The 25,949-nt window shown below is 37.3% G+C and overlaps 1 protein-coding gene across 12 annotated transcripts in view; it reads right to left on the minus strand.

Moving 5' to 3' along the window:
- The window catches only part of MAGI2 (membrane associated guanylate kinase, WW and PDZ domain containing 2), a 794,831-nt gene that overhangs the window by 421,533 nt on the left and 347,349 nt on the right, over nucleotides 1-25,949 (minus strand). Inside the window, exon 1 of one of the 12 annotated variants that reach the window (XM_033004651.2) lies at nucleotides 18,361-18,592. The exons of the other annotated variants lie outside the window; for them this stretch is intronic. The gene's annotated coding sequence lies outside the window, so the exon portion shown is untranslated. Of the gene's footprint in view, nucleotides 1-18,360; nucleotides 18,593-25,949 lie in introns of those variants that run through there. 12 annotated transcript variants of the gene reach the window in all.

The raw sequence follows: 25,949 nt of genomic DNA on the forward strand, positions 1-25,949 counted from the left end.
AAGAGCCATCTCCCAGCGCAGCACAGAGCTTGACCTAGCTGGGAATGCATGTCCGTTTCAGTGCGTGCCCGTAATAAGCCCGATGAGATCCTGCTCTGATGCTGCACCCAGTCACAGGGGTATCACTGCACAGAAATCACCAAACTCCTGGCAATGTCAAGGTGGTGCAGAGGCACCGCACTGGGCCAGGTGGGCACCAGCCTAGCTACTAGTCCCGTTATTAACCAGTGCTGTTCCAGAAGTAGTCCAGCAGTGGACTGGCCCTGGAAAGCGGTTCACTGGATTCATGCCACACTGTAACTAAGGTAAATCTTGCTAGGTATGGTTTGGCTCTATAAATAATGATGTCAGTGTCTCTTTTGCTGTTGCACAGTTAATCCACAGGGCAGATAATTCAGCCTTGCCTGAAATTTGACCATATGTACAAATGAAAAAACTGGCAGGAAATATAATTTTCCAACTATTTTAGCACATGACATATAATTGATCTTTGTTGAAGTTTTTCAACAGATATCAATATCATTATGATGTCAGTCCGGTTGGTAAATAGACAGTGCAGTTAAATGTCCAGCTGGGGCATATACATACCTCCAGTTAACACCCTAAAGACCTGTGCCTTATTGCTGTTTGGAAAAAGTAAATTACATCTTAGAGGAAGATTAAATTGCTACATTTCCCCCAATTTTCTTTGTAACTATCTCTCATTGTATTATTACCTCTTTTTATAACCTATTCATGTCAACTTGCACAGCGTGAAGAAAGCAAATGAGCACTGCCAATAAAATATGTCAGCTTATTTGGTGTAGTCCTAAATCTTCCTCAACTTTGAGAGAAGTTCATCTTCCATCTCATAAGGAAAAACTAAAACAATTTTTTTCACATATGAGAGGCCCAAAGTATGTTCTTTCCTCAGAGTGAGAAATCACAAACTCACTACTATCTCACTGGCTTCTTACTGTTGGTGTCTCTACTCTTAGGCCACTGAAAGATAAGATTATACCTTTGCCCTTGATAAGGTGCAGCTACTTTAACAAGACCTCAATAATCACAGAGGTAACAGCATTTATATGCAACATAAAAAGAAACATTAAGCTAGATATTTGGCGTTTAAAGAGATTGGAAAGTCAGTAACAGTAGTACTTCACATTTCTATCTATGAGCATGAATGCATTTAAAAAAAATAACCGTAAACGATCATAATTATCTGCAGTATAATTGATATATAGACAAGTATGTCCTATGACTCTCCCCAAGGTCGCAAAACAAGTTAATTGGAGTCAAGGAAAGTGGGCTAGAGAATTCTGTTATCACTAATTCAGCACACGGTTTGAACTTCTTAGACAGTTTGAAAAGCAATCAGTACATTTGAGATACTGGGTTCGGTTATTTTGTCTTAAATTTTTGAGGGCAGTATCTTGAAAGAAGAAAGGTGCTGCAAGGAAACGAACACCTTAGTACAATGCTTTAAAGATATATGTTAGGTAATTCTTCACTTTGAATATGAATTCAGATGCATCAATTAGATTTAAATTCTCTTCTGGGTATTTTCAACACATTGAGTTTAGGCATAATTGGATTTTTACCCCTGAATCACTTAATCAAGGCTAAATCAAAGAAAAAATTCCCTTTCAGAAAAATCCTGTAAAATACAAAGAGAATACTTCTCTATTTGTGAAAGATCTGCCAGCTTTATTAAGTTTCCTTTATTTAGAGACTTACTTGTTTTTTCTTTTATCCAATTAATGTATTAAATCACTTTGATGTGTTGCTTTTTAAATACACAGTATCTGCAGTTATATAAAGTACCAGACACATCAGCACTATTCATTCTCCCAAACTGAGATAACACTGTGCTCATTTCAACAAGAGAGATGATTTTAAGGTGAGCTGATTATTCTCCCAGTGTTTAAACAAACCCTTCATCAGTTTTAGAGTTACATTGCTGAAGTTTTTTCTTCCCTGTAGAGCCATGATTTCTGTCATCAAGTGAGCATGAGTCAAACAGATCCTAAGTAAAAATGAATGGAGAGCAAGTCTTGTAAAATGAGCATATTTGAGAAGTGTAATCCTTTTCATCTGTATTACACATCTTTTCCAATAACTTCCTATGCAGAAAAAGCTAATACATGTGAAATCTGAGTGCAATCTTGTTATAAGTAAGATCTCCTCTCCCTACCCTTGCACACCCAAAGGTGGATATTTATGGAACTTGCTATGCACCTGACAGAAGTGGCAGCATTCTCATGAAAACTGTAGACAAAAATAAGATGTGACTAGAATATTCAGCAACGAGCCCTTAAAAATGAGCTAATCAGTATATATAGCCAACAAATTTTACATATGAGAAGCTATAATTATTATTATTGCTAATAAAAATCTGGTCACTTTTGAAAAATGCATATTCAGATATTTCATCTCTAATTTTTAAGCATTTTCCATAGAAGGACTGGAATAATTATCAATGTCTGTATTTCATGGGCAAAAGATCAAAGGCACTAGAGACTTAAGTATGATTATAGATTAGACCACTATCAAAAAGAAACCCAAACAAACCCAGAACTTGCCTCAATTCCAGTCCAATCTCCAGTGCTGTCTTTACCTCTAAAAAGCCAAGTCACAGCTTGCTTAACCTAACAGAGCACAGCTAAGTCACATCTCTGAGGGAGACAATACAAAGGACTTATCTCAAAAAAACAACTTTGCCACAAACATTAATCTTTGTGTCTGTATTGGCATATCTGAGATCAGTATAATTCCCAGATACAGGTGGATGCACTTAGGATATTCTAACATATTTGTATGGAAAGCTGGTGAGTTTTATTGCTATAAAGGGCCTATGTAAATACATGCTAACTCAGATTTTTACTGTTATAACTACACGAGACACACACACAGAGACTCCACAACCCATCTCTACCAGAGGTGGTTACAGAAACCCAAAAGTCTGATGAGCATATCACCTATTGGGAGCTGCTGTTCTGCTCCGAGAAACTGTTGTATGTCATTGCCATGGTAACGAGGGATGCGGCTCCCAGGCATGACGCAACCTGATAGCCCAACTGCTCCATGAACTCCTGTTCTGCCTGGAACTAAAAGCCATGCTGAGAAGGATTACTACTTTCATTTCTTCAACTGCATGGTTGAAGAAATGAAATGGGAAAAGCTGGGAAAGCCTTAATACTTCATGAGAGGCTTTAGCCTTAAGTAAAACCTCTAGCTCAGGTTATATGAAAGGTTCAAGCAGGAATATTGGATGTTTCCCAATGAATCTGAAAAAGATTGTATCTCTAGAGTTATGCAATTTCTGTCAGAGACTATGGGTAAGTCTTTAAGAAAAAAAAAAATATATGAAACCCAGCATCTTTTTTAGGCTAATAAAATGTAGTTTGAAATCTTTTCCTGTCTGTCTGAGATATGCTTCCTTCTTTTGTAAGCTCTTTTGTGCATTCTGTACTTGATGTATTTGAAAAATAAACTTATGAGTGGCTCTCAGCTTGTGTCAGCACTTTTACAGTGTAAACACAGAAAGTTTTACGTTAATGTAGATTACAGTTAAAATAAAAGTGTCTTTCTCAGGCTCCCAAGTTCGACTTTTTTCATTAACTCTGTGAATCTTAATGGGAGCAGAATCACTATGTAAAACAACAAACAACAATAAGAATGAGCTGAGCCATGACACTGACTCCCGTTGCTTCTCACCCTCTTTTTGGATTGAGTCTTGTCTCAGTTGACATGGTCTTATAGTTGAGCAACCTAAATATAGTGCCCCATTAGGGCTTGGCAATTACACAAAGTTAGCATAGTGTAAAGCACTAGCCACTGTATCCCTCCCTTGTAATTTCTAAATTATTGAGTTAATCTTTAGGGATTTTTGTGATTTCAGCTTGTTTTGAAATGCTTGTCAACAGCAGGAGCAGTTTCTACTTGTTCCTCCAGTTGCTTATTGACCTTTACAGATTTGTTTTTACAACAACACTTTCTTTTCAGACTTGGTTTCCCTACTAACACCATCATCAGGTTAATGGGAAAAAAAAACAATATCCTTCCTTTAGCAATTACACAGCTTCCTACTATGTCAACCCTTTTGTTATTTTCTAAACAAATGCACAACATTTTTCTTCATTATTTCTCCATTTAACACAAGCTGTGTCACAGGTCCTAACACTTTTCTTGGAGAGATTTGCTACCTCTTTCACTTCTGTTAAGTTTGAGTCAGCACTCATAAATGTAGGTGTACAATCCTTGGATGTTTATCTTCTGTTATCTTGTCATTTCATCACATTTCTTTACTGTGGCTTGTTCTGAACCAAACTTCATAACTAATTCATTCCTGGGATGTCAATGTTGTGAACATTAGTACATACAGAGCCCCCCTAACACCCACCTTTACCTGTATGACAGTTCAGCTGAACTGGAGGGGTGCAATGTGCTATTGGGAAAATGACTCCTGTGCATCACTGGGCATCAACCTGTTTTACATGATTGGGGCCAGGGCATAAGTCTCTTTGAGATGTCAAAATGCTCCTACTTTATGTTATATGTGTGAAGTGTATCTAAACTTCTTTTGAAATTTACATTTCTAATGTTAGATATACAAATCTTCCGATAATTGCTTGTGGGTGTTTACTGAAATGGCAGCTTTTGCAGAGCTTATAAAGATACAATCTTTTTTTAAATTCTTATGTGGAATGCATTTCTTATTAAGAATTCACTGGTCACTGTGGTATTTCTTATACCCCTCAGTCATCTCTTCTTAGGTCATACAACATTTCTTGCAGGAAAAACCCGAGAGTTTCAGGAATCTAAGTATCTTCTCCAACTAAATGTGGAATAAATGGATTTCCACTTTGATTGTTTTTAATGCTGTGGCCAAAAAAGCTTGGCAGCAGCTTTTCTATATATATTCTAAATCACTCCTTTCATCAAAGGCTAGAGCACCCAGTTGTCCATATGTGGCCATTTCTTGCTTCTTTTGTACCTGATTTTAGCCTTCTGTCACTCTCCCTTTGTCACTTCAAAAGCATCTTCTCAAAGCATTTGGGAATGTGGCTTTTTCTCAAGTGACATCTCGGAGTTGAGAGACACTTGTGAATATAGCTAAAAGTTACCACTTCACTACTGAGTTCAGCCTTTAATTTCTGTGGGCAATGCTGTCTGTAAAACGACAAGTGGTTTGAATTCTCCTTGGCAGAAGGGTCTAGAGATGTAACAGCCTAGAGTCACAGCAGCTCTTAACGGCCAAAGGAACAATATTTTAAAGAACCAGATAATACAATTATTCCAGAAACAAAAGCTACCTCATTTACATGACATTATTTATGTTATACAGTTTATGACACAAACTGTGATTTTAAGAACAGGAAGTATTTTTTTGCCATAGGATTGTGTTAGCACAGTACCTAAACTGGTATTAGAAATCCAGGGTTTTTTTGCCAGTCTGAATCTTTAACTGGGCAAGTCCCACACTGATGTAAACCATGCTTTTGCAATTATATCTCTCCTTTTTTTTTTTTTTTTTTTTTTTTTCTGAAGAAAAAAACCCTGAAAATTACCAATTTTCTTCCTATCTTGTCAGCTCCAGGAGGAGATCAAAGGATGACTGTTAATACGAAGAGTTGGGTGCTCTATAAACAAAAATTCTTTCTTTATTGCTGCTTTCCAATACTCAAGAGACTATTCTAATAGTCTCATGAAACATTCATTTTAGTTGTTGAATACCGGATTTTGAGATCCCTACAAGAAAATGGTGTAGAAGGAATAGTCTGTATTAATTTTATAAGAAAATACTTTAATGAAAGTCTGTATAAACCAAGGTCACAGGAAGATTAATTTAAGATGATGTTGAAATGTGAAAGCCCAAAAATAAAAAAAAATGTAATGTGATCAAAGGGTTGTGACATAACTCCTTTTAAGCCAATATCACGTGAGACTTAATGAAGAACACAGCAAACATCACAGTTAAAGGGGCTACACCTAATGAAACATCATACATCCAAAACTGAGAGCACAGTAAAAACAGCTGTCATGTTTATACACGAGGGTTGTTTTACTGATCCATCAGCACCACAGATACAACCAAGAGTTCAGAACAGTACTTGGCATAATGGCAGTCTCATCGTCAAGCATTTTTAACAGCTTAATAATCTACTCTTATCTGTGGTACATGCCTTAATTCAAACACCAAGGACAATGCTTTTTTGCATTGCCAAACTAGATTTGTTTGACACAAATTGGGTGTGTACCTGAGCAATCAAAGTTAAACCAACCCCTATTGTGAACACAACTGCTAAATTAAATTTACTTTTTAAACATAAATTAGAAATTATTCTCCCCTGTATTGACTGACCCATCTAAAAATTATTCGCTACTTAATATATTAGGACTATGACTTTAAAACAACAAATGAAAAGGAAAAGGATTCAGTAGAGAGAAAATATGATCACGATGAAGCTAGACAGGTGGCAGAGTATAAAGAAGCTAATCTGGCTGCTGGATGAGAGATCATACTGTAAAGTTTCTGTATTCGGGTCAGTGAAGGTGATATACCTAGTTAATTGGTGAATTCACCAATTCAGCACTGAAATCAATGAAAAACATTGATAACAGATTAGAACATAGTTGGTGCTCGAAGCAATTAGTGTAGCAAAACTGATACGCTTATGCAAGAGATTGTATGGTACAGTTGCCTGTGATTGTAGGGGGACTGAATTCAATGGCCCAGATGACACCTCCAGTTCTACACTTCTGTAAAAATGGTACAGGTATTTTAATTAAAAAGATGTAATCTGTGATATAGTGTTAAGAGTCTGGTCATTTCGATGGGTGATCCCTATTTTGCTTCTCATTAACAGGAAATTGTCAAATAATTTAATATTTAGTCTCTAGTATGCAGGAAGTCTTCAGGTTTGGTCCTTACTATGCAAAAAATGAGTGGAAAACTATAATCTTGTATATGAACCTCTTAGTATCTCTCTTTCCATTATGGATGGGTCTGTTCTTTTAAATGCTTTAGTACTGCATGGTTTATAATTTTAAAAAATAACCCTTGAATAATCTGCGTTTATATTAAGAATCCTGAATTCCTGGAACAGTAGAAACCATTTGTACAGCTAGAGAACATGTCAAATGTAGAACTGTATGTTCACAATCCCTTTAAGGCAGACACTGAAATTCTCTTTATAAATGTGTACAGATGACACCGATCAAGATTGGTAGGACCTATTGCATTATAGATAATAAATAATAAATCAATAGTCATCTTAATGAAGGGAAAAAGGAATTATCTGGGAAGGACTAGTAAAGAGGGAACAACTTTCATTATAAATAGCACACGATATTACTGCAAAAAAAAAAAGGATGATGGGAGGATTAGGACTAATGGTCCTAGAAATGAACTCTTTGTAATTATTTCCTGGAATATCCTCTCAGTTTGACACCACTGCTTGGGATGCAGAGGAATAGTGTCTAACCAAATAAAATTGTACACCTCTCCTGTCTGTATTCACTTTTTGCTTCTTGAAAGTCCACCTGCATCTGTGAGATGTGGGCAGGTCAGCACCTCTGCGACGTGCTGGCTGAAACACTTTCTGAGAGCTGCACTATCCACCTCCTAACACACAGGCTCCTTCTCACTCTTCTTGCCCCAAAGTCCCACCTGTTGTTATCCTAAACATTCACTTTAATATCAACTCCAACACTCCTCATTAACCACCATATACACTACTCCTCTGATAAACCCAGCAATTTAATAATTATTCCAAACTGATAAAAAGCCTTGCACCAGCCTGAAAGTCACTGCATCTCTAACTATGAAAACGGAGAAAAATTGGTAGGAACATTACTGAGACAACTAGCTCTGTGAGTTTTTAATATGTATTTTTATGTTTTGGGACGCAGTTTTGAGCACAGATTTTTAAAGTAAAATAAAAGGGTGAGTTTTATCTGAAGTGAGTTTTCTACAGTGTAACAGAAGGTTGAAAACATAATGATTTAACTTAATTTAGTATAATTGCAAAAGGAAGGCAATGCTTAATTCTAATTATCTGGATGAAAGTAAGTGCCAGCACTATGTCAGGAGAAGTTTACAGTGCCAACAACATAGAATGAATTCATCCTTCTGCTTGGGAAGAAGGGGTGAACCTGCTGTCTTCCACCTCTAGGATAATACAACTGATTTTGAGTGAGTAATAGCAGATTTACATCACTGTGCCTGTGATCAGAATATGGCTTGTCATAAAGCTTCAGCGTGTTTCAAGAGTGAAGACACTTCCTCTTCAGGGACTTTAAGATAAAGCACATGTTTTAGAGCTTTATTCAGGCAGGTTTCGTTCAGGCTGAATTTCAAAGAACCTGAATGACAAAGTGCTAGAAGGTGACTTTCTATCAAAAAGCACACTGTTATCTCTTACTCTCATATAATAATATGCCACAAAGCAGTAGGGATTATGGACCATTTCTCTCACACTGTTTCTTCTCCGCCTTTTCTCATGAGTAGGGATGCTGGGTAAAGGCCACAAAGATTGGGCGTCTCCATCTTCACCCTCCCACCTTCTCCCCCCTTGACAGCCCATGGTTCACCAGGATACTGAAAACCTGCAGAAGACTTTTTGCCACACCAAGCATCCTGGCATTGACCCCTTCCAAAACGGTCCTGATGGAGAGGAGTCTGGTACAACATGCCAGCCACATGGTCTCTTCTAAAGAAATCATGGTCGTGGAATGCAGATGTTTGAGAGCAAGGGGGGGAATGGCATGAGCACCATCAGTGAGGTGCAGTGGCTAGGGTGGAAGGACTCCACTGCCTTGAAGGCCTTTCCCACGAGGGGAAGGAAACTTTAACACTGGTTTACCTCTCCTTGTGCAGACCAAAGGACACAATCCAGCTGACAGTTATTTTTATTTTCCGTTTAAAGACATTCTTCTCCCTACCCCTCAGCTCCCATAACGCAAAACTATCCATTTCTGTTAAGGTAGGTAAAATGGTGGCATCTGAGTGTCAGCTTTCTGGCATTTGAGTTAAACAGCAACCATAAAGAAGGGCTTGTGAGAGACGCTAAGTGTTCTTGATGTCAATTCTTCCCCCAATGGGGAACTGCTTTTAAATAATTTCTCTGAAGAATAAAATAGAATAGTTTCATGATAATTGTTTTATTTCCATGGAGAAGTGAAGGAAATGCTGTAGGGCTTATATTCTTTACCATGACAGCTTGAGGATGAGTATCCACATTCCTATTACTGCTTTAATTCATTTTAATTCTTCTTTCTTAGTTCTCTTAATTTATTTTTTTTGTTGTTGTTGTCCTCCCTGTTTCTCAATAAATTAGTGGATTTCTTTTCCTTCTTGGAGCTTTACTCTAAGCTCTCTCCTCTCAGTTCCTCTCCATGCTCTGCCTTCATGCTGCTCACTTACAGCTTGTTAAACATGCTCTCTCCCATTGACCTCTCTGGTGCAGCAATAGCTGGCCAAAACTCTTTGTAGACGATGGCCAATTCTCTCTTTCAGTGTGAGGGGTTCAAGCCAAGACTCAAGGATAGCCATTTTCAGAGAGGATCAGTAATTCTAAGGAAAAACAGAAGCTGTCTCTTAGAGACAACTGTACTGCACTCAAAGACAAAAAAGCATTTGTCCATCAACATCTATCTATTTTGATCCAATCTCCCCTCATACCTTTGGGCAAAAGTAGAACTCTAACAAGGATGAGCTAACAGACAAATCAAAATCATCTGCACACTGATAAAATGAACCGGCCTTTGAAAGGTGTGACTGCAAAAATGAGAGATAAGCGTTCCTGTAATATAGAACGGGTGATCTGCAGGAGCACTACTATGATCCCAGCAGAGAAGGCACATTCCGTGTCAAACACTTGAATAGATTTTTTTGGTAATAACTTTCCAAAACAGGGTTTATTCTGATTTTTTTTTTTTTTTTTTTTTTTTTTAGTTTCTGTTATAGTACTTTGTCTTTGCTGGGCATGAATCACATTCACAAAAAATGTGTTTATCACAAATTAAACACATTTTCTGATTTATATGCTGAGGTAGCCAAAGCTCAAAGCTTTTGGTTTTAAAAAAGTTAAAGTACTTCTAATAATGACAAGAAGGTCTGATCCACTTGAAGATATGAGGCTCATGACCAAAGCATCAGTAAGCTCAGGTGAAGGCATAAAAACCCAATTTTCCTATGTGACTGGGTCACCCTGTACTGAGGTGCAGAGATCTGGTTACATACAAACCAGTGAGCACATACCCATAGGACCAAAGCTGGAAATGACATTTCTTCTACATTGTGCGGCTGCATAAACATCAATTCATACCTTAAAAGACGAATGTTATATGACTTGGAAAACATCATAATATCTTGGCCACTTATATCGGAAACTGGAAGGTATGAAAGGGAAGTATTACTCTATCCAACCCTGGTGCTTCTACTTTTCCCAGAGTGTCCACAACTGGACAGCATGAATAGCAGGATACTGGGCCAAATACTCTGCTGTTACTCCAACTGGGGAAGCAAATTTCATATCAAACATTTAAGATATTTGAAGTAATACTTGTATTTGCTGTTCAGGTGGAGTCTGGGCTGTCTGACCACGTATTCTTATTACAGTGGATAAATCAAATATATTAAGCTTTATACAGAGAAGTGATTATCAAACACACAGTACAGTAAAAAAAACAGTGTGTGTTAGGAAGTTAAAAATGTATCCTCCACCTTCAAGAGCTACCACACCTGAGCTGGTAGGTCTGGTGCACCAACATTTCTAGCAATAATCACTCACAGCCTCATTCACTTGGTGTGAACAAAGACAAACTGAGAACGTTGATACTCCTTAAAAGCCACTGTCAGACCCATGAGAGAGCATGGAAGCATGTGAGACTTTCCTATTCAAATGAAAGTAGGAAGAAGAAGAGCTGGTCACTGCACTGTGGCCCTTTCAAGGACTGTCTGCACATTATCTTCGGGAGGTATATAGCAACAAAAACTTTCTCTTTGTTTTTAGGGCAGCTACAGGCAACACAGCATCTTATGATGTGGACTGCTGTGGCTATCACGAAGAGTTTTGTCAAAGGAAGCACACTAGTATCAAGCACTATAATGCTGAACTAGCAGATTATACCAAAGCAGCTAAATTTTCTTGTGCTGACACTCCTTTTATTTCTTTCTTTCCTGCTTCTTATCACAACTGTGCCACAGAGAGTTTGCTTTGGAATGTTCTTCTAAACACAAGAGAGAGAATACATTCTTTATCCTAATAGAGTAGTGTGTGAGGTACACACCATATCTCACTTCCTCTGAATAACTTCAGGAGAGAACAGAGAGAGATAAAACCAGGCTACATTTTTTTTAGTCAGAAAGTGGTGAAACCTCACAGAAAGTAATGCTCATGTGGATGAGGCTACAAAAGTAGGAGTTGCATGAGTTAGAAAACCCAACTATTGTTTTCTCCTGTGCTATTGAGTCATTGTGGGAACTGGGTCCAGGCACTTAAAGACCAGTTCATCTACAAATTCAGGAGCAATGAGCAATTAAAGCAACTTGTTAGGAAGGGCTGTGAGATCTCGACTATTTCTACAGAGAAGACTTAGAATTAGCTCTGTATAAAAATGGTCGTTTATTTTCCATGTCTTAGTCTCCCAGTTTATTTCTACACTTACAAACAAGTGAACCCCTTTGACTTTCTAGTAAAAGGAAGTACAAAACCATAAAATATTATTTGTGTAAGTGAACTGTTAGCACTGGGAATTTGACTTCTCAATCAGCAACAAGGTGTTTTTATACAGGTTTCACTTTAAAAGGGGCAGAGAGCATTTACTACTGTAAATTAACACTACCATTATTTTGTTGGTGTGAAAGCTGCAGCAAACATGCTTCCACAGTTTAGTTTTGAATCCCGAGCAGAGCACATATTTCACACAGTAATAGGCAGTAACTTCCACAGACAGGGAACATAATTACAGTGTCCTAGCTCCCAACGGCTGAAGGTTGTAAAGGATAACATATAGCACCAGCTGAATCTGCAGAAGAAAAAAAAACAATACAGAGCTCCTATCGGCACACTGCTCTTTTTTCAGAATGACTTTCCAATAGGCGTACAGGCAGGTGTTTTAGGATGGTTAGGTCACTGCAGCTAGTTTGACAACAGTATTTGATGGCTGCAATGACAGAATGGGAGGTGATGGGAACAAACTATCCCTTAGTTACTCCAGGTTTTAAAATCCAGCAATCAAGCTAGGAAAGTTTTGAATCACCTCTTCTTTTTGTGCAGCATAGTTCTCTTACTGCTTTCTAAGGGAAAGCTACCACCCATTCCATAAAGATTTCTGTATCCAAGACCATAAAAGCAAATGATGCAAAGACACCCACAATTCCACAAACTCTTCACTTCTGTTTCCCAGAAGCTCCTTCTATTGCATCTTCTGAACAAGAAACAGCAAGACAAGAGTGTCTTCTTCTGTCACTCAGGAGCTGCAGAGCTCTGAAGACAGAGGCTCAAATGCTTCCAGTTGCCCCAGTCACAGACAGTGAACAAATATGAACTGACCAAGATCCTTTATTCAGTCTTCTGCAAACCTCATCTGATGTTCTACATTTGCATAGTACTCCAGAAAGATAGTGTCGTAATTAAGCTTTGCTTTTAGATGCATTTGATCCCAACCACGTGATGGGGAACCTTAATTAGCAAGGAAGGTACAGTTCCTCACTCCTGTTTAGGTTATGTGCTAGATTATAGCATTGTTACAATACAAAATGCTGAATTGTATCTGACTGCATAGCATTACAGGGTGATGCAAGCTACCTTATACAGTTTCTGTCAAGAAGGTGTCTCTGAAGGTGAAAAATCCCTGGACAAAAGGGAAATCTTCCCTGAAGGTCCTGTCCTGCAGAGCTTGCTTACCAACATTTCATTATGATCACTGTCACCTAGACTCATCATGGCTTCTGCTGTCATGGTTCACACACACAGGTACAATCACTTCGGCAACTTTGGCCAACCTCGTAAGCGTTCCTGAAGATTTAAGACAGGACCTTGGGAGCAGAGTCAGATTAAGAGCATGTGCAGCACAGGAGTGCCACGGCTCTGTGCTCCCATCGGTGCAGGTTTCTCAACAGATGACCAAGTCAGGAGTGAAGCAATCCATATCCAATTAGTATGCTTGAAACAATCCAGACCCCGGAAGTTCCTAAATCTTTACTAACTTCCAGTAATCTTTACCTTCTATTATCTAGGACAGGCTTTTATAACTTATGTCATCTCTGTCATCAGAAAAGCACTCTAGCTGCAATAATGTTTCACACTACATCACTGAAATTTATTTATTTGACTGAAAAAGAAAGGATAACTGAGAAAGAGAGCTTTTATTGTGATGTGCTCTCTACTGCAATGCTTCTCACATCCATGCCCATTTGTATTCCATCACCTCTGGGTTATGAGCATTTCTGTCAATGGGGATTGTCATGGCTGCAAAAACTTAACTCCTAATACCTTCAGATTAAAGAATTTTTCCCAGGCACTGGTGTTTTTTGTTTATTGTTTTGTTTTGTTTTCACATTTTTATAAGGCATAACAGCTAGGGTGTTTAGAGGTTCAGTGATCACCAACTATCAATCCTACTTTCTTGTTTTCTTTGCCAGAAAGGCACTAAAATGTATTTAACCTGAGCCCCTCTGCAAGATCAGCTTTTTTTTCTCTACTAAATGTTCTCTTGTGTCATCTCTAGAGTGAAATTTGATACAAATTTCATCAGAGGCAGAGCTGAGCCCTAAAACCCACTCTCCTTTAGGACTGTTCTTACGATGATATAGGTATTCAGGATACAGATTCAGATGATCAAAGCGTCCTGAGAAAGCCACCAGCTCTCAGTGCCTCCTTCAGCAGTTTTAACCATGGAAAAATTGGCTAAGTAGATTTGACTAATGGTGGGATGAAAAAAAATTTCCTTTTTGTAGTATGGAGACTGATGAGATCAAGTTTATCTCATTCTGCAGGCATCTTGATATGCACCTCTATATAACCTACTTCCCCAGCATCAAATTCTGCCTTCATCTGGACCAAAGAAAGGCCAGGTGGCAGAAAGTATTTCTCACTGTCCCTGAACATGCAGCTGGGGCAAGTGGGGAAAGTCATAGATGGTTGGCAAGGTCAAATCAAAGAAGTTTTACATAAATAAAGAAGCTTGTGGAGGGTCAGGAAAAAAAGTATGAGAGGAGAAAAACAAAGAAATTAGAAGGGTAACAGGGAAAAGATACTATGGTCGGGTTAGAAATGCCTTGTGTCTTCCCAAATGAGAGGTTTTCTTTCTTCAGCTGAAAAAGTCAACCTAACCTTCCATGCTCAGAGAAAGATCAAACCCAGCCAGTACAGTTTTCAGCTAATCCTGCCACTGATGATTCATTTTTTTCAAAATATTGGACAGTCACTAATACATGGATATACTCTGTATATCAACACCAAAGGTGACCACAAGAATCATCTTCTTCTTTATCCTATTGTATAATATAGTCAGAAAACTGTCACAACAGTGACAAGAGATAGATCTGTCTCTGAAATTTTTATCTGGTGATAGAAATGAAGACACACGGATCTGGAATGTGCTATGTACATGTAGAAGCAATGACAGAGGAAGAGCTGGGATTTTTTATTAAAAAAAAAAAAAAGTAGTAAATTCTGCTGACTGTACTCTCTTCTTGACTCTATGGGCTACAATCAGATCTGTTACAGTGATATCATTTACAACAAACTTGATTTAAACTGGTTACATTAAGGCAACTTAGAATACTATATGGTCTTTAATGTTCTTAAGCTTATGTTGCAGTGAGAGCATGATGGTTTCTGTACAGGCATTTGCTGCTGAAATGGGAAATAGGTGGGCTGTTTGCTGAGTCTGTCAGCTGGAACACTGACAATCGCTACTTGGACTGCTTCAATGTAAATATAATTTTCTCAGACTTCAATAATCTGTGTCTGAGTCTTTTTAAATGTTAGTATACATTCATCTATTTAATTTTTTGTTATTTTTTATTTACATCACAACAAGAAGATGATCCTGACCTTTATGTTTAAACATGGATGTATTTATGCAGCTTGTAGAAAGTGATGGTGAGAAATTTTCAAAGCGCCACCATTTTATTTCTGTCTTTGTTTTTCCCTCCCCCTTTACAGAAGTCCAATGTGTCAGTGCTGCACCCTGAGCAAATGTGTATTTGCAAGCAGAGTCCCTGGGCAGTTTTTGTTCTGTAATGAGAATAAATGTCAAAAGTCTTGCTTCATTTACTAAATCAGATTTTTACAGTTAAAGCCCACTTTAAAGAATGTTGCACTTAATAATCACATAATCAATAGACAATGCTACTGGTTGGATGTGTAGGTTTCATTTGGGTTAAGTTTGCCCATTTCATTACTTCTAGAAACTTTTCTGTCTGTGGTGAATCTTCAATCCAGTTTCTCTAAATGTGTCCAGTTAAGTTCTGAAATCTAATTCGTTCCTCTTCAGTATGAGACTCTCATTCTTTCTGATTGTGTACATATGCATCTGTAAATCAGCCTGCTTTGGTTTAGCTCCTAAAACTGCAGCTGCATTCCCTTGTTTTATATCTATGGTCAATGTGAATTAGGCATCTGGAATCTTTCTGTCACTCAAAGCATTTTAACTCTATTTATCTCTCGTTGACATTGCTGCTTGTGTGATGGTTTGCAAGATTTTTCCTTTCTTTTTCACATTCTCACAGTGCAATTGTGTCACTTTCCATGAAGCAAACTGTTTACTACTGTCAAATTATCTACCTGTACAAAAGCAGTAATGGTATCTGCATGCGGTATTAAAGTTCCATTTTTGCTCCACTCTAGCAGTAGTGGAATCTTATACCATAACTCCAAGCATTTAAGTCTACAAAAATTAATCTAAAAAGACTGTTACAAGTCTATCAAGTAACATTTCGGGGTTCTATATGTATTCCACACAACATGTTTTCTAAGCACCGACTAAAATGTAATGCCTCTTGCAACAGATAAATGGCACATTTATGCCATTTGTTTTCTATGAGGGAAGATTTTAAATTTATTCTTGCTGAAAATCATATTTGTAATACAGAGAAATTATTATCTTAGAGAAAAAGTACAGGAGTCCAGTAAATACAGTGATTTTTCAAAAGCCTCCATAGCCACTATTAAGGAGTCACAAAAATAACACTGGCCACACTTCCTGGAGAGTGTCCGTACTACTCAGAACTTCTCACAGCCATCCTTTTGCCTCTTACTTGCCCTACTTTCATGCTGTGGAGCCACATTATCTCAGGGAACATTTAAAGAAGCAGTTTCCACCAGAGTGGACTCCCTGCTGCTCCACAAATCTCCTGGCACAGGTCACTATGGAGAAACGTGGGCCCCTTCCTCGCTCTCCTGCGCTCCCCCCAGCACATGCACAGACAGAGGCTTCTCCTACCCCTGAGCTACAAGTTCCACTGAGGAATCGTGAAGTCGAGCTGCGGTGTCAGACTCAATGGCCATTCCACGCGAGGCTCTTTCCAACAAGCACGCTTGTAGTACAATTCAAGGAGTGCCTTCCTCCCGCCTCCTCCCCCACTCGGTCTTGTAGTATCTGAACGTGAACTTCTCCCTTGGATAAACAAATGCTTGTACCAATAGGCATACTTCTGGACTTTAAGGAATTTATTTTTGTGCCTTTTGTCAGGATTTTCAATTTTACCTGTCAGTTGCACTCACTACTGGCTGGCATTTCTTTTTTACCTGTATCGTGGGTGGCACATTATCTAAAGCATGTTTTTCAACCCACTTACCTAATTCCAGCAGTACAGGCAGAAGCTGCTTTATTAGCAGTATTTATACAACTAATTTGCAACAAACATTTGTGGTTTTTTGTGGGGTGAGCAGTAGTATTGGTATAAGATTCTGATTTCAGGTAAAACAACCACTGCCCACTACAGCCCCTCAGCTAGTCAAACAGTCCAAGCCAGCAAAGCAAAACAAGCCAGTCAGACATTATCAGAGAGAATGGTGATTAAAACAAACAACAGTACAGGGGAAAAATGCATGACTATTTAGAAACTGTCTTTTGGGGACTGAAGAAGAGATATGGAGCCATTTTTCACTAGGTTCACAAGAAAATGTCAGCACACAGATGCTACTGTACTGTCAGATTGCATCTTAATTTGGCCAAAGGGGACCCAGGCAGTCACCCCTCACAGAGAAATTTTAAAGGCCCATTACAAATCTGATTTATTGGTTGCTAAGAATCTCACTGGTATGGTCTGCAGGTTTTGCATGACATGGAGCTGAAATCCAGCTACAGATAAATGTATGCTTCTCTATATGATCTAAATCCCTCTGAATTCAGTATTTCTTGGACATCAGTCAAGCCTCCCCCCTGTTTTCTCACCCCCTTTCCTCCTAATACCTTAAGGCAGTTTACTTCAGAATGAAGCCGAGCATTAACCTGTACAAAATTGCTAATTTGTATATAACTCTCTTGCTGCCATTAAAAAAAAAAAAAAAAAGAAAAAAAAAGAAAAAAAAGCAAATGTCTTTTGTTCTAAAAAGGCAGGGAAAAAATTTCAGGAACAAAAGAAATGCATCTGCCCAGCACGAGAAATGGGGAATTGCTGAGATGTGTTTTAGATGTTTAGGCATGCTGGTGTTAACAACAACCAATCAAATAGAAATGTTAATTTGCTTCTGTCTTTCAATCTTTTTAAAAATTCTGTTGTATTATTCCTCAATTAAAAAAAAAAAAAATAAATATCCCATTCCTTGCCTTCAGTGAAAAGCCAAAGATCATAAGAGTGAAATGCCTTTGCAATTCCTGAAGAAACACCATTCAAACTTGCTCTACTTGAACTGCCCATTGTTAGGATTCAGACAATGTACAACAACAACCACAGCTCAACTTCTAACCATGCCATCATCACAAGAAATGCAGACTCAACAGCTCTTTTTATTTCTATGAACATCATAATCAAAGCCTTCATTTGCAGTTTCCCTGGCAAAATTCTAACAGCTTAGGAACAATCATCTGACAATTTATGAAAGAAACATGCAGTTAATCTTAAAGCATGGTGTTTCGTACAGGAACTATTCTAAACAAAGACAACATCAAAAGCAACACAAGAATCGCGCAAAGCAAGTCCCACTCAGCCCAAGTTTGGATTCAACATCTGGCTCAACACAGTAGTGCCTCTAATTTTGATTTTGTTTTGTGGGACTAAAACCCATCTAACCTCTTTAACTCACCTCATCTCAGGTCCCAGCTATACCGCTTTACAAATCAAGAGAGAAAGAGGAGGGGAAAAAAAAAAAAAAAAAAAAAAAAAAAAAGGCAAGAAAGAGAGGCAGAGTCTTATCCCACCTTTCCATGGCTCTCAGCCCGTCTGTCTTCGCATGATCTGCAAACCACCTGTACTGATCCAGCCCATTCTGGGGGCAGAAAATATCTTCCCGGTAGATGTAGTCTCAGCTGCGCTTTGATTTTTCAGCACGAATGTCTAGAATCTTCTGCTTAAGCCAGACACAGCAACAAAAAAAAAAAAAAAAAAAAAACCTGCAGCTGAGCTCTTTTGTTTTCCCTCCTCTCCGGGGCTGGAGCCCCGGCACTCCCGGCGCTCCCGTTCCGCCCCCCCCGGCGGCCGCCGAGCGCTCGGCTCCGCCGCCCCCCGGCAGCCGCCACCGGCCCCAACCCTACCCAGCCTGCCGAGGTTTTTCACTAAAAGGGGCAGCTTTAGGTGGCGGTCAGGTGATCTCCCCGTTAAAGCCAGAACGGATGCTCGGGGATGGAGCGCATGAAGCCGTGGTGGGTTTCAAACTGGCCATTTACATCACAAAGCAGGGAGAAAAATAGAGCTCTGAGGAGATCATTAGGCATTCTTCTGCATTTCAGTTCTCCTCTAGCAATCCACAAAAGCAGGCACAGTGGAAAGCTGTGTAATTAAACTTTTCAGTGGTAATAATCACACATAGTTTGTATATCATGACACTCATAAATACTTAAAAGTGGGGGCTTATTCCTAAATAAACATAATTATTTTTCATATTTTCATAGATTCTATGCTGTTTCCGTAAATCCCTTTATAGCTTCCCAGTTGTATTTTTTTTTAACATGATCTTTAAATATTTATGCTGAAGTCATATTTAATATCTCAACCGCAAATGGGCCATATCCAACTGAAAACAATTATTAGTTCCTTATTCACATTATTGCACTGTAATTCAAAATATCTTTGACATAAGGGCCATTATGGGTAAACCTGACTTTCTGAATTGTAGTTTATCCAATGGTCCTGTTCCCTGGGATTACCCTGATTAAAGCTACCATACTGTGCAGGACTTTGGAGCTTAGACTCTAAAAGACTGAAAGAATGAAACTGTAGCCCCAGATTCAATGAGAGTCCTAGGTCCTAGTTATCGCCAGGTTTTCAGAAATACACTAATATTTTTGCAAAAGTTAGATTTACTTGAAAAATATGTTGAAAGCAAATCTTATAAGAAAGAAAGACTGTAGATATAGATAAAATACAGAATTTTTAACCATATTTTCTATCAGGCTTAATGAGACCAGAATTTCACCCAGCATATCTCCTCATTATAGAATAGTAGCAAACAGGACACATTTGCAAAATGAGGTACTAAGCGTAAAGTAGGTATTCATATTTAACCAGTCAGTATGAGAAGATTTAAATGTGTAATTGTAATATATCACCTATTCCAGAAAAAAATCTAAGCCCGCCCTCCTATGAACATATTTTTAAAGACTCAGGTTAAAGCCAGAAACCCTACTCATCCATTCATCATCCAGCACAGGCACTTTTAATGCTTCCCAATGTTTCCAACAATACCATAAATAACCTTTTACCCATCTCATATACTGTAGATCTATCCACAGACCACACTTCAGTCCCTCTGGCGCTACACACAGAATGCAAATTTCCACTTTTTGCTTTCCATGCTATCACTTTTATGATGTAAGGTAATTCTCTTGATAAGCACACAAAAGAGCAACTTGAATTTGTTTTGGGATATTGAAGAAAAAAGTTATGTGAGATATCATAGATTATCTGCATTGTATTACTAGGCGATCTCTATGAGATCTGTACTACCAACTCTCTTTATCTTGCTTTGACTTTCATAGACTTAAGGTTTTTAACTCTGACACATCCTTGTTAGTGATGCTGTATGTAGTAGGAGTGCTTCATATCATTCCTACCATAGCCAGAATTTCTGCCACAGTCCATAAGCTTTTGGCAGAGCCAATACTGACTCCAAGGGGCTGGTGAAATTCCCATAACTGTAATATATGAAGTTCTTTCAAACTAGTTCTTCTAGGAAAAAATAAAAATAAAATAAAAAAAAATCACTGGAGTTTTCCTTGTGCTAGATTTTATTTAATTATATGTTGAAAACATTTCAGAAGTGGGAGTCTTGTCATGCCAACCTAAGCATATCCTGATAGAAAAATATTTAATGCCTTGCACACTTAACACTTACTTGAACAACTTTATGATGATCCCAACAATGAAGACCATAGGAACCAACATAAGTCAGAACAACTGGACAATTCCACCTTGATCATATAATTTTCTGGATGTAAGTGGAATTCTGCATTTTTGGGGGGGCTCTATATCCACAGGTAGTTACTCTATTAATAGTTTTTTCCCTTCATCCTCCTGAAGCAACAATAATGAAAGAAAGTTAATAATGTATCTTGGCTAGAAGTGGTTAAATAGAAGAGAATCAACTGAGAAAAAAATCTGAGGAGGCTAACAGAGACAGCCAAACCACATTTCTTGCTCTAATTACTTCAGAACTCATAATACAGAATTGCATACATATAGGTGTTTTCTAACTTGGATATCAGCAACAGTCTTTTTAGTGCTATAAAGTCAACATAAAACTTGTTTTTAGTAAAGAAATAGGCCTCAACTATCATTGCTGAAAAGACAAATAGACACCATTATCCTGCCAGACACTTACAGTAGAGTTACAATACTGTGTAAATCATCAACATCATTTCCAACCTAAAGTCAACTACTAGCATGTGGTTGTGTCACACCGTGCACAGAATTCCCACGGAATGGGATGAGTTTTCTGTTGAGCAAGAGGATCACATCTTATGCATATTTATTACAGCCCCTCAAAATGTTTAGTTTAGCAAAGACCACACTACAGATTTTCAACAACGAAATGCTGTGGTCACCCGTCTAGTGATAAATATGGCTTACGTTTTTCTAAAGACAGACATTTAATTTCTAAGATATAAAGCAATGACTTTAGACTTCCCATACAGTGTCTGAAAATGCCTGGGCTGCCATACAAATTGACAGGAACGTGACATTCTGAATTTATGTGTTGATGCAGTAATAAGTACAGGCCTAACCATCGGGAGAAACTGGATAATTCTCTTCCATCTAAAGGCTCTATGTATACTTACACATAGATACATAGATATATATACAAACATGTATACATAATTAACCAAACCCATACAATAAATATGCATGAAAACCTGTCTCAACCATGGAGACAACAATCAAGTTTTGGAAACTGTCTGCAGTAATACTTAACAAAATAAAGACCTGCACAAACTGATACTTTACTCAAGAAGTAAACACAATACTTTTTAATGATTAAGTTTATCACCTGTAAACCTTTGAGAGGAATTTGAAAGTTTTCTGTCAGAATCACTATTTTAAAATTATACTCTTAAAAGATTAGAGCTTTAATTTGAACACCACCACATACATAATCAAATTATCGAGGCATGACGAAAATAAATTAATGGTCTACTTTGCTATAGAAATAGTCTCAATATTTTTAATGTTAATTTCAAAACAGTAAAAACATGCATATATAAACATAAAATAACAATTAAAATCCCTATTTTATTTATAATACACATCAGCCTTAAGTCTGGATTTATTCCTAAAAAAAGCCATAGAAATAGGTTGAATTTTTTTTACAGTTCATTTATATGCAAGTCAGAAAGGTATATGCTTAAAAATGAAACTATGTCCAATCAGTAGGAAAAAGGATATGTCATGTAAGTGTGTTCATGAAGTCTTTTTGAATTTGTGCGGTGAAGAGGCATGAATGTTTTCCATTACTCTTCAGATGTAGAATTTGCAAGTCTGTGTTTCAAAAGTAATACTAAAGGAGATAAAACACTATTAACTTTAATATTATTGATGAGTGAAAATATCCAAGTGCATACAAGTTACACATGCAATAAATACAATGGAGAAAACCGTTAGCACTGACAGTATTTTAAGTATCTTGCACTTTTAGAAATACTGTAAATTATAATTACTAAGGTTAACAATTTTGGGATAGATCTGGTTAGGTTTTTGGATGTACCTAAAATCTTTTGTGCTCATAGGAGAAAGATTGCCAAGAGGAAAGAGAAAGAAGGCTGAGGTGGAGATGTGGTCCTATTCCAGTGACATTATAAATAAGCCATTTGACATGTGTGGGCTGTGACCCATGCTAGAGATAGCATTTAATTCAGGCCTTTCTGTGGAATGAATTAGTCATTATCTTTGACTTTGAAAAAGACAGAAAGAACTGAGAGATGATGAGCAAGGTTAATATAAATATTCTTTGGAGCTCCTGGCATTTTCTTGTCAAAATATGGGACGTCACAGGAAGAGATTATGGAAACTTTCTTTTCTTAAAAAAAAACAGATGAAAGATAAAAATAGAAGAAACAGAATTCCTTTGAGAGTGAGGAGGAAATGCAACGTCCAGCCTGCTAGAATGCCCATGCTGTTTGTTCCTTATGGGAGTGAAACAGGAGTGACATCAGCTCTTGGACACTAGTAAAGAAACTGCTTGAGCAAAAGGGAAATTGAATGGATAGATACCATTCATTACTGATATCAGCAGCAGACCCTTATTTTCTGTTTCAGAAGCTTGTGCTACAGGAAACCTCTTAACAATATAAAAATGAGGGTTTGGACTGCATGTAGCCACTGAAATATCTCATAGCTCTTTTTGTGAAGCAGGAATTCAATACCAATATCCTGACTAGAATCTAGAGTCAGGATAAATGTTTTGCTGACTCAGACTGAAGAGAGAAAAAGTAACTTATTAGTTAATTTGCCATATATACATGTGTATGCGTGTGCGTATGCATGTGTGTGATCATTGCTTGGGGTAATTCCTATCAGTCTCAGAAAGGGAAAATAGGACATATTCCCTCAGAGTAACACAATACAGTTAAAAAAAAATTATAAATAACTGACTTTTATATCCAAGCTGTCTTCAGTGCTGCTGTTAATCTCTACATACACATTGCATTCCATCCATGAAATGGCAAAGTCATTCCCTTGTACAAACTTAGTAGAAGGTTCAATGCAATTTAATACAATTCAATTTGTAGAGGGCTTGAGGGATGGAATGTGTAACTTTCAGCCAAACTTTTAAAAAAGTTATTGCCACCTCATTTGCCATCCAATTCTGAGTTGTCTATTTCAGAGAAGACCAAATGTCTTCATCTAACTGCTAAGCACAGTAGTCTTAATAACTGGCAGAAACAAGTGGGTAGTGATGGGAAAAAAAACCCATAAAAATGTCTGTTCATTTGTTGGAGGATATTAATTTAACTTTCTTGGGATGTTCAACTGTTTGTCCCTAAGATTGTACCTGTACAGGCCCATGATGAGAAGGAGAAGATAATTATAGTTCTCTCCAGACAGTGTGTTCATTAAGCATGCTATTTTGGATAAGTGTTTAATTGGTTTCCACTGCCTGTAAGTAGGATGGCCTATGGTAGTATGGCAGTGAGGATCTGTGCCCCTACTGCTTTCCTCTGTTGGAATTCAATAAGGTTTAATTGGGTTACAATGGGGAGAGCCACAAGATGTCAATTACTGGTATATTCACATTGTGGACCTCTTCTTCCAATGGCACTTGATTGACTCACTCTGCACACTTCTCTTATTACAAGACCTCTCCCCTTTCCTCCCAGAAATTCAGTATTGTACAAAGATGCCATACTTTTAATTAAACAGTAACGTAATCACAGAACTCTTGTGGAACTGCCTGCAAAAATTAAAGCTCTGCCTGATCTGTGTTTACAGCATGTGACCTACTTTATTTAAAACTAGTTCTAGAATGTCCTCCTACATCTGTGACTTTGCCCATGTGTTATGTGTTGATAGTCTCCCTCCTTAGATCTGGGAAAAGATACCATTTGGAGAATTATGCAAACCTATCCTTTGTCCAAGGGGAAAAAATATATAATTTTTTTTTGTTCATATGAGAAAATAGAATAGTTTGGAAAGAATGTCTCTAGATTTCAACTGTTGAAGATATGTGAAACAATTAAACAAGAAGAAACCCTTAACCTAGCTTTCTGTCTGCTTCCTAGTCCTCTTTTATCCAATTTAAGATCTGAAAATGTAAAGACACCAAATGCTTTTGTTAAAAGCACTTAGTATGTTGCAAAACAAATTAACTAAAACCATTAAAACTGTCCAAAGAATTGCAAATTCTTTTACATAAATTATATTTTTATGAAATAGAAGTTTAAACAAAAATCAACATTTCTGTATGTTTGTTCTTTCCTCTGTTAAATAGTCAACTATAACAAGTTTTGACTTGTAAAACTTTTTCAGAGACAAAAATAATTTCCTGACCTTCCACCACTAGGAGGAAATTTGAAAAACCACTGTGGTTGTATCAACATCAATAATGACAAGACTGGTTTTTTTTTAACTCCAATATTATTTCACCCTGATTTAAGAAGAGGTAAGTCACATGTTAGCAAACATTCCTTAATCCTATGTGCAATATCAATCCTACCACTAGTAGGAATGAAACAGAAAGGATATTTAAATTCGCAGGAGGGATAGATGTATTCTTAAAAAATAACAAGGCTCTTGACTGAGCCTTCTTACACTAATATTACTGCACTGTGCTCCCAAGTTATTACATCTTTGATCACCTGCATGTTTTCTCAGCATTCACTAGTCCCTATATATGATACAAACCCCACTTAAAACAGTTCTCAAAATTTTAATTACAAATTATGTATCAATATCATGCTAATAACAAAAATAAATCAATTTGTTAAGCATGAAGTCCATTAATTTATTCTATTTCCATTCAACATTATTATTAAAATTGTTAGTTATTTATGTATTTAACGTCATGATAAAATAAAGGAACTTACAAAAGAATACAAAATCCATTTTGGTATTCTATTTGTAGATACATTATTAATGTAACTTGTTTAAAATTAATCATGTTTATATGGGGATGCTATAGTACATTTGCAAAAGAAAATGGATGTCCTATGCTATCTGCACAAATAGTGCAACTCCAGAGTTTGCTACTTACACAATGGTAGCACATACACTATTGTAACTCCTACAGTTACTTATCAAATGAAGCCAATAAGCATTTTACTGAGAAGTGGCTAATTTTAAATTTCAAATGTGTTTTTTTTCTGGAGAGACCAAACAATTGGAAATCATTACATGTTCTTTTTTTTAATCCCTCCCCCCTCCTGCCATGTCATATGGGAAGAGGAGGTAAACATTTTCCATGCTATTGCTCTTCCACTCTAAAACTCCCAATATGGGACCTCTACAGGCTAGGATTTTAAACTGAAATTCTGTACTTTTTGTTTGTCCTACTCAGTAGCTCCTACTAACAAAAAGACATAATGAAATTACTCAAAATACATATATAAAATTGTATCTATTTGTAAGTACGGGGTATGATAGACACTTGATGGATCAACTACTATTTTAATTATTTTACCTCATGTTTCTCATTGTATTTTCAGCTCTTTATGTGTGGTACTATTTTCAAGTTAATAAAAATGTGCTAGTATTATTACAAAAAAGTATCCATCTTTGTATTCATATGCTGTTTTAAAAGACATCTCTTTGCCTATTATATATATTTCAAATCAGTCTGAAGAATTAGATAACTTATTTC

The sequence above is a fragment of the Tyto alba genome, unplaced genomic scaffold, assembly GCF_018691265.1.
Source record: "Tyto alba isolate M040663 unplaced genomic scaffold, T.alba_DEE_v4.0 Super-Scaffold_2, whole genome shotgun sequence".
Classification (NCBI taxonomy): Eukaryota; Metazoa; Chordata; class Aves; order Strigiformes; family Tytonidae; genus Tyto; species Tyto alba.